General features: G+C 44.5%; 1 non-coding gene across 1 annotated transcript; it reads left to right on the plus strand.

Annotated features, from left to right (window-relative positions):
- The first annotated feature begins 1,676 nt into the window (after nt 1-1,676).
- LOC130030020 (U6 spliceosomal RNA) lies at nt 1,677-1,780 on the plus strand. Its single transcript, XR_008793450.1, has one exon. It is a non-coding gene; the product is annotated as a U6 spliceosomal RNA (small nuclear RNA).
- The last annotated feature ends 7,651 nt before the right edge of the window (nt 1,781-9,431 follow it).

Here is a 9,431-nt window from a genome sequence, read left to right on the forward strand (position 1 = left end):
GTTATTATTTCTGTGATGACAGAGGATTGTACCCTTAGTTGTGGTGCTCACTGAGGTCACATACTTGATTGTGATGCTTGCAAACTTGGTTGAGGCAAAGGGGATTGATATAGCAACACTGCTGAGATCACACTCAGCTTGGGAGCCAGTGCCAAGGATCAAACTCTCTTCACTGCCCTTATGTTTGTAAGGCAGTTGCTCCATCTTCTGTATCATCCCCAGGGCCTAGCTTCCTTCCTTCTAGGTAAAAAGGCCTACCACTTTTCCCAACCATGCCATTTGTCTCATACTGGGGGGGCTTAGAGGGACTGTAAGTGGTGCCAGGAATCAAATTCGGGTCAGCCTCATCCAAGGGAAGCTCTTTCACCCACTGCACTATCTCTCGGTCCTTGTGTTTGATGTCTTTCCCTTACTAGCCTATTGTTGGGATTCATTTTTGCTATTGAATGCACTGACCACAGTAATAGTTCATTTTATTGTGGTACACAGTTAATGCAATGACTGGTTGACAAACATTTGCTTTGCTCCAGTTTGTGCCTATTGGGAATAATACAGTTATGCAACTTGTATATAATTTTTATTATTTTTTTCTATTCCTTGCAATTTTTGTGTGGGCATATGTTTATATTGTTTGTGGGTGACTTTCTAAGTTGCTGGGTCATAAAAAATGGGATTTCTGATTTATTAGTGTACGTATAACTTTGTAGAATGTTACCAAACTATTGTCCAACATTTTGCAATTTCACCTCAATATATTGAAACTCTAGTTTGCCTCAACCTTTTTAACACCTGTAGTGTTTTTGCTTGTCAAAAAGATCTAGAAAGATAATTTAGGAGTTAAGGTGCTTGTTTTGCACCTAGCCAACCCTAGTTTGATCTCCAGCACTGCATATGGTCCCCCAAGTACCACCAGCTATAATTCCTGAGCACAGAACCAGGACTAAGCCCTGAGCAATGACATGTGAGGTCCAATTGTGCCCAACAGTCCCTACCCCATCATAAAAAACAACAAAAAAGAACATATAGGCTTTCATTTTACTTTTTTTCCCCCATTTTTCTTTTCTTCTTCTTCTTTTTTTTTCTTATAGTGATGCTCAGAAGTTACTTCTGGCTCTGCACTCAGGAATTACTCTTAGTGGTGCTTAGGGGACCATATGGGATTCCAGGAACGAAACCTGGATGGCTGCATGGAAAGCAAGCACACTACCTGCTGTACTTTTGCTCCAGCCCCTGTGTTTTTCATTTTTCTTTAAATAAAAAATACTTAAAAATAGTAGTCTTGGAGAAAAATTGAGTTAAATATTTTGTGAAATTGGACTGACTCTAACGTTTACTTAACAAGCTAATGTGTAGGAGAGTCAAAAAAAATTTGAAAGTGACAATGAAGGGAATAGATCCCAGAAAGTTTCAAACAGTCTCTAAAGCTACAGTAATTTGTGCTTGCTTCAGCAGCACTGTAGCACTGTGGCACTGTCCTCTCGTTATTCACCGATTTGCTCAAGCGGGCCCAGTAACGTCTCCATTGTGAGACTTGTTGTTACTTGTTTGGCAGATCGAATATGTCACGGATAGCTTGCCAGGCTCTGCCATGCGGACGAGATACTCTCGGTAGCTTGCTGGGCTCTCCGAGAGGGGCAGAGGAATCGAACCCGGCTCGGCCAGGCTGATCACGCGCAAGGCAAATGCTTTACCGCTGTGCTATCATTGGAACAATACAGAGAAGATTAGCATGGCCCCAAGCAAGGATGACATACAAATTCATGAACTGTTTCATATTTTTGAAATTTACATGTAAGTGGATGGACAAGGAGAGTATCATGCTAATTGAAATTAGAGAGGGACAGACATAGAATTACTGCAGTCATTTGTGGAATATAAAGTAGCATAATATGAGACCAACACCTAAGGACAGTAGAGATAAGGGCCAGGAGGATCACTCCACAGTTTGGAAACCTGCCTCATGTGCTGGGGGAAAAGGCAGTTGGGATGGAGAAGGGATCACTAAGTCAATGATGGTTTGAGGTATAGGTCAGGATGGGAGATGTGTGCTGAAAGTAGACTAAGGACTAAACATGATGACCTCTCAGTATCTGTATTGCAAACCATAATGCCCAAAATTAGAGAGTAAGAAGCAGTGTACCTGCCACAGAGGCAGGGGGTGGGATGGGGTCGGGGTGGCGGGAGGAATACTGGGGACATTGGTGGTGGAAAATGTGCACTGGTGGAGGGATGGGTGCTCGATCATTGTATGATTGAAATGTAATCATGAAAATTTGTAACTGTATTTCATGGAGATCCAATGGAAAAAAAAAGCAAAAAGAAGTTATAGTAATTTAAACACTTTACTGTCACATGCAAAACCTCCCAGAAGGCCAGGGATGTGACTCAGTGGCAGAATATGAAGTATGTGCTTCACATGTGTGAAGCCCTGGGTTTGATCTCCAGCATAGAAAAAAACACCCAAACCAGCTCCTCCCTACAAGAAACCAACTACCAGGGCGGCAGAGATTGTGCAGCAGGTAGTCAAAGCACTTGCTTTGCACAATTGACCTGAGTTCAATCCCTGACACCCCATATGGTCCTCCAAGCCCTGAAGTCAGGAGTAAGCCCTGAGCACCACCAGAGCACCACCAGATGGAGTCTCAAAACCACACACCTCCCCCCAAAAACGACTTCCAGAGAAATCATACAGAGTCTGGAAAAGCATTCCTGAGGCAATAGATATTTCAGCCTACAATAAAAGTTATTTATTTATTTATTTACTGTTTTACATATTTTCTGGAAGTGCTCATGGTACCTTGTGTTGGGGATCAAATCTGGATCTCTTGTATGCAAAGTAGGATCCCCAACACCATGGTTCCCCAAGAACACTGGGAGTAATGCCTGAACACAGAGTCAGGAGTAGCCTCCAGCATTTCTGAGTGTGACCCCCCAAAACAAAATGCACATGAAATTAAAAACTGAAAATGAGATACAGCCGCAGAGAAGGGCCACATGGAGGGCTGGCTCCACAGCTCCCAGAGAAGACACCAGGTTCCAAAAAGAGCCGAGATCACCGGGAAGTCCCAGATGGGGTAGGTGCCGCATCCCGCCTCCCCCAGATGGAACCCCGGTGACCAGAAGCCTCTACAAGCGTAGCTCGAGTATGCGGAAACTAGGACTTTTCTAGAAACTAGGAACTAGGACATCTCTGTATATACAAAGTGATCAATGGGAAGTAAATCACCCAACGTTTCTCCTTGAAAATCAGAGTTAAGTTTGGAGCACAGCCACAGCCCCAGAAGCACAAGGACTTAATGCAGAACCCAGCAGCTTGGAGCAGAAAAGTGAACAGACTATGCGTTAATCCAGGCCATCATGTCTGCCCAGAGGGGAAAGGGTGTTGCCCCATTCGCCCTCTCCTCTCTGAAAAGAAAGATGGCGGCCGCATGGGAGCCTTGTGGACAGCAGGTATGAGCCGGGGGTATGGGGGCGACTAAAACCTCATGGGAAGGGGGGCGTTCCTGTCCGTCCTTCACGCCCTACCGAGGCCACCAGTTGCCCCCCATGAGCGGCTCTCCAGCACGACCACAGCCCCAGAAGCACAAGGACTTAATGCAGAACCCAGCAGCTTGGAGCAGAAAAGTGAATGGACTATGCGTTAATCCAGGCCATCATGTCTGCCCGGAGGGGAAAGGGTGTTGCTCCCTTCCGCCCTCCTACCTCTGGAAAGAAAGATGGCGGCCACATGGGAGCCTTGTGGACAGCAGGTATGAGCCGGGGTGTGGGGGCGACTAAAACCTCATGGGAAGGGGGGCGTTCTGGTCCGTCCTTCACGCCCTACCGAGGTCACTAGTTGCCCCCCACGAGCGGCTCCCTGGCACGGCCACGACTCCAGAGAACAGAAACCAATCTCTTAATTATCTGACTTTCAGTAGAAATACTTCCAGGGTTAATAAGTAAAATAGCGGAAATCCAAAACGAACATTTAATTCTTGAACCAGCTGTAGAAAACAAATCACTTCACAATGCTTTTTCAGCATGTCTGATTTGGGGGGGGGGGTAAACTCTAAATAATAGTGGTGCATCTTTTATTGAAACAGTGAATCTAACCAAAGCAGATAGAGTGTTAACTAGAATTCATCTGCCTCGCAGGCACTGGGAGGGTTGGGGGGTGGGGTTTTATTGGGGTTCTTCGGGGTAAAAAATAAGTATTGGTAAAGGGAAATGTGTTTGATATTTGCATGACTGAGACCTAAACCTGAAAGCTTTGTAACTTTTCCCACAGTGATCCAATAAATAAATTATTTAAAAAAAAACTGAAAATGAATTCCAGTCCCTTCCAATTACCCCTCTTTGGATACTTTCCATAGAAGAGATTCATATATCTCTATTGTACACTACAGTGTTATTTGCTTTTATTTTGATTTGGGGGCTACTGCCGGGCGATGTTTAGGGCATACTTCTGGATCTAGGCTCAGGAATCACTCCTGGTGGGCTTTGGGGGTCAGATGAGATGCCAGAGATTGAACCCAGGTCGGCCACATGCCAGACAAGCACCCTACCTGCTAAATAATGAAAGTGCTGGACCCCACAGCATTATTTATGTTTGCTTTTTTTTTTTTTTTTTTTGCTTTTTGGGTCACACCTGGGTTAGTCCTGTTATTTCTGGCTCTGCACTCAGGAATTCCTCCTGGCGGTGCTCAAGGAACCATATGGGATGCTGGGAATCGAAGCCGGGTTGGCCATGTGCAAGGCAAACCCTACCCGCTTTGCTATTGCTTTAGCCCCTTTGTTAACTTTTTTTTTCTTTTTGGGTCACACCCGGTGATGCACAGGGGTTACTCTTGGCTCTGCACTCAGGAGTTACTCCTGGCGGTGCTCAGGGGACCATATGGGATGCTGGGAATCAAACCCGGGTCGGCTGTGTGCAAGACAAACGCCCTACCTGCTGTGCTACCGCTCCAGCCCCCCACCCTTTGTTAACTTAAAAAAAAAATTATAAATCAATCACAGTGAGATACACAGTTACAAGGTTGTTTATGATTGGTTTTCAGTCATTTAATGTTCCAACACCTATCCCTTCACCAGCATACATTTCCCACCACCAATGTCCCCATTTTCCCTCCCGACCCCCACTGCTTCTGTGGCAGGCATTTTTCTTCTCTCTCTCTCTCTTCCCTCCTACCTTTCTTATCTCTCTTTCTCTTTCTCTCTCACTCTCTCTTTTGGGGATTATGGTTTGCAATTCAGATGCTGAAAGGTTATCATGTGTGTCCCTTGCCCTGCTTTCAACCCTCAGTGCTTATCCAGAGCGATCATTTCCAACTATTATTGTCTTACCAGTCCCTTCTCTATTTTAATCTGCAACATTATTTGTATATTAATAATGTTTGTACATTTGTTTATTATTTGTATACTAACTACACTAGTTATACAAAACAAATGTCAGCCCTTTGAGCTATCTCTCCAGGCCTCTGTTTTCAGTACATTTTGTTTTGGAGGACCAAAGAGACAATACAACAGGTTGGGTGGCCTTGCACGTGGGTGACCTGGACTCCATCCCTGGCACCTCATATGGTACCCTAAGCCCCACCAGGTGTGATCCCTGAGCACAGAGCCAGGAATAAGCCCTGAGTATTGCTGAGTTAGATAGGGGGATAAAAAAAAAGTGATTCTGTTTCTGGTTTTGGACATGGAGGTGCTCTGGGGATAATGTGGTGCCTGGGGTCGAATCTAGTCTTTTTTCATGCAAAGCGTGTTTGTCCATGCTTTCAATTATCTCCAGGGCCCAGATATTGACCTGGAGGTCAGGGTAAACCACAGTGTAGTTCCAGGGGTAGTTCCAGCTCTGTGCTCAAGGCACCAGTGGTGGGTAGAGGACCAGGTGGTGCTGGTGATCAAACCAGGGTTGGCTGTATGTAAGACAAGTGCCTTAATCCTTGTCCCATCTTTCTGTCATCAGATAGTGATTTTTTAAATGACACACTCCTGCACCTTGTATAATGAGAAAATGCAATGTTACTGAAACAAACAACAAAAGTAACTACAACAACAGCAATAGTAAAGGAAAATCCAAAAGCAGTAAGAAAAGTATGGCTGTTCCCAGAGGGCTGGGCTCAGGAGTGCTCAGGAAGGTCGTCCTAATACGCACCTTTCCTTGGACAACTCTCATCTGACAGTTCCTATCACAGCCTTTGCAATTACCCCTACGTGACTTAACAAGTGTGTTGAAGAGATGTTCTTTTGAATGTCTTTGTGCTGGGGAAAACTTGTTACACTTTCGAGGGGCTTTGCCAAGTCGGTAGAGATTCCAGTTCATGCTCGGCAGTTACAACAGAAAAGTGGGAAACTGCAGCCATTGTGTGATGATTTGTGTGGAGCAGATGAATGACCTTGTGAGATGCTAGCAACCAAAGAAAGAAAACAAGTTCTAGCATGTCACTGTGAGGTGATTTGGGTTTTTTCAACCTGAAAAGACCACCTGAGGAGAGCTGGTATGGGGCTAAGTGCTTGCCTTGGACGTGGCCAACCTGGGTTTGATCCCCCGAGCTCAACCACTAGTAATCTCTGAGCACAGAGCCAGGGGACAGCCGGAGTGCCAAGAAAACGGAAAAACTAGATTGGGAGGAGATAGAGTTCTTTAGGGGTTCTAGAAAGAGCCTAAGTGTGGTCTCCACCCAAATGTCTGGTTATTATCTTGGTCTGAAAGAAAGACTTTGAGGTTGAGACAGAGCTCAGAGGGCTGGAACGATGACTCAGGCCTGAGCACTCTTATGAGCAGGTCTGTCTCAGTGGTAACGAACATGCCTGAGGGTGTCTAAGTTCTTGGATTCTATTCTTGCACTGAAAACAAGAAGAGAAAAAAGGGGCATTTTGATATCTACTGTGACTTGAATGAAACTTAAGAACAGCATGACACATAAATAGCCCAAAGAATATTCTGATACATCTACAAAATATATATTGTCTGATTCCACCTTAAGTAATTTTAACTTTTTGACAGAATCAGAACAATAATGGTGTGTTTTAGGGACTGGAGAATTGAATGCATTGTTTATTTTTGTTTTTGTTGGTGGTGGTTCTGGTTTTTTGGGGGGGTGTTTGTTTTTGTTTGGGGGCTACACTCTGTGATGCTAAGGGATTACTCCTGGCTCTGCACACAGGAACTAATTCTGGCAGTGTTCAAGGGACTATATAGGAGTCAGGGGTCAAACTGGGTCGGTCACATGCAAGGCAAACATGCAGTTTATTGTATGTAGAATTATAGTTTTGCAAGATGAAAAGATAACATCTGGAGGTATGTGGTGGGATGATTTCAACTATCAGAAGGTACTTACACCATTGAAATAGATTACACCATTACACTTCTGAAATAGATCAGCATTTATAAACAACTACAAGTATCGGTTATATGCATTTTACCACAGTAAATTATATACATTGGAAACATAGAGAGCAAGCCAAGTGCCCTCCATGCTATACTATTGCTTCCACCCTAACATTTTTCTTTTACTTACTTTGTTTTTCCACACCCAATGCTGCTCACACAAAACCCAACTCTTCTAGCAGGTTTCCTTTAAATTGCCTCTTGCGGGGGCTGGAGCGATAGCACAGCGGGTAGGGTGTTTGCCTTGCATGCAGCCGACCTGGGTTCGATTCCCAGCATTTCATATGGTCCCCTGAGCACTGCCAGGAGTGATTCCTGAGTGCAAAGCCAGGAGTAACCCCTGAGCATCCTCAGGTATGGTCCAAAAAGTAATCAATCAATCAATCAATTGCCTCTTGCTATTATTTGTTCTGCCTTACTGTAATGAATGATAAACTCAAGTATGTGTGTTCCTGGATGTATGACAATGTTGGAACTACATGGATAAGGTAAGGTTTTCTCATGTCCCTGTCGCCTGTTTCTTCCTTCCTTAGCTGTCTCAAATGTATACATATGTACACATATATGTGTATATATATTTGCATGTGTGTGTGTGTGTGTGTGTGTGTGTGTGTGTGTGTGTGTGGTGCTGGGATTGGAACTCAGGACCCTATACCTGCAAGCACGTGCTCTCCTACTGAGCTACATTCCTGAGCCCTGCTTCAACTATTTGAACATGATGTGCTTTACGTCTTCTCCAGCATTAGCTTCTTCCTCCCTTTACCTCTCACTTCAGAACTTATACAGTGTCCAGTAGATGATGTTTTTGCTTTTGCGCCCTTCTTTTCTTTGGGGGTAACTGCCAGGGTGAGCTCAAGAGGCCATGCAGAGCCATGGATGGAGCCTGGAGCCCGTGCGTGAAGGCTGCATGCCAGCTCTTCAGCTTTCTCCCCAGCCCTTTGTTTTCCTTCATCTTAAAAGTAGTTTTTAATTTCCCTTGTGATTTCTTCTTTGGTCCATTAGTCATTTAAGTGTGATACTTAATTTCTATATATTTGTAAGTTTTTGTACAGTACAGTTTCCCTATTTTATTTCATTATAGCCAGAGAAAATAATTGAATGTCAATCATATAACATTTATTTATAAAAGTTTATAAGAATACTTATAACAGGGCGAGAGACTGTCTGAGTTCATCATGTCGACCAAGACCATCCATGGTAACTCACAGCTCCAGAAGGCCGAATCTAAACGTTGGACATGGGAGTCTCCCGGTGGACGGTTCCACAACGAAATTGACCACATCATATTCAATTGACGGTTTTGCCTGACTGATGTTGCTGTTATCCCAAAATTCCAAAAGGAATCAGACCACCATCTTCTTCGTGCAAAATTCTATTTCACAGAGCAGGGAGAAAGGAATGCAAAGTTTAAGAAGAGAACTCCCAGAATGACCACCAACTGGGAGCTCTTTGGCTCTGTTCCGGCAACATGGGAAGATGCTGTCATTGACAACATTGAAGAGGAATATGATCAACTGGTTCAGCACCTCCATGATTGTGCAAGGACCGCCAAGAGAGAGATAACCACAAAAAAAACGCCTGTCTTCAAAAACTCTTGAGCTTATTCGCCAATGTGGCTTGGTGCATGCCTCAGGCAACCACAAGTGAATGTCCCGAGCTCGCAAAGCAGTGCAGAGAAGCGATCAAGGACCTCAAAGAGAGAAGAGCAGCAGTGCTGGTAGATGTGGCAGAATCCGGGAAAAGCATTCATAATGCCCACCTGTCCTTCACCAACTACAAGACCAAGATGACTGCCCTCCGACGTCCTGATGGATCTATCACATCTTCCAGAAGGGCAATGGAGAAGATTATTCATGACTTCTACTCATATCTCTTTAATAGCCACGTCCACTTGCCCACATACCAAATTCCGCAGAATAGATATGTTCCCAACGTTCTCCCTTCCAAAATCCGACACGCCATCTCGTCGGTAAAAAAACAAAGAGCACCTGGTCCAGACAAGGTCAGACCTGAACACCTGAAGAACCTACCGTCAGTACTCATCAATACACTGGCTCGGCTC

The sequence above is a fragment of the Sorex fumeus genome, unplaced genomic scaffold (genome assembly GCF_029834395.1).
Source record: "Sorex fumeus unplaced genomic scaffold, SorFum_2.1 ptg000043l, whole genome shotgun sequence".
In the NCBI taxonomy this organism is placed as follows: domain Eukaryota; kingdom Metazoa; phylum Chordata; class Mammalia; order Eulipotyphla; family Soricidae; genus Sorex; species Sorex fumeus.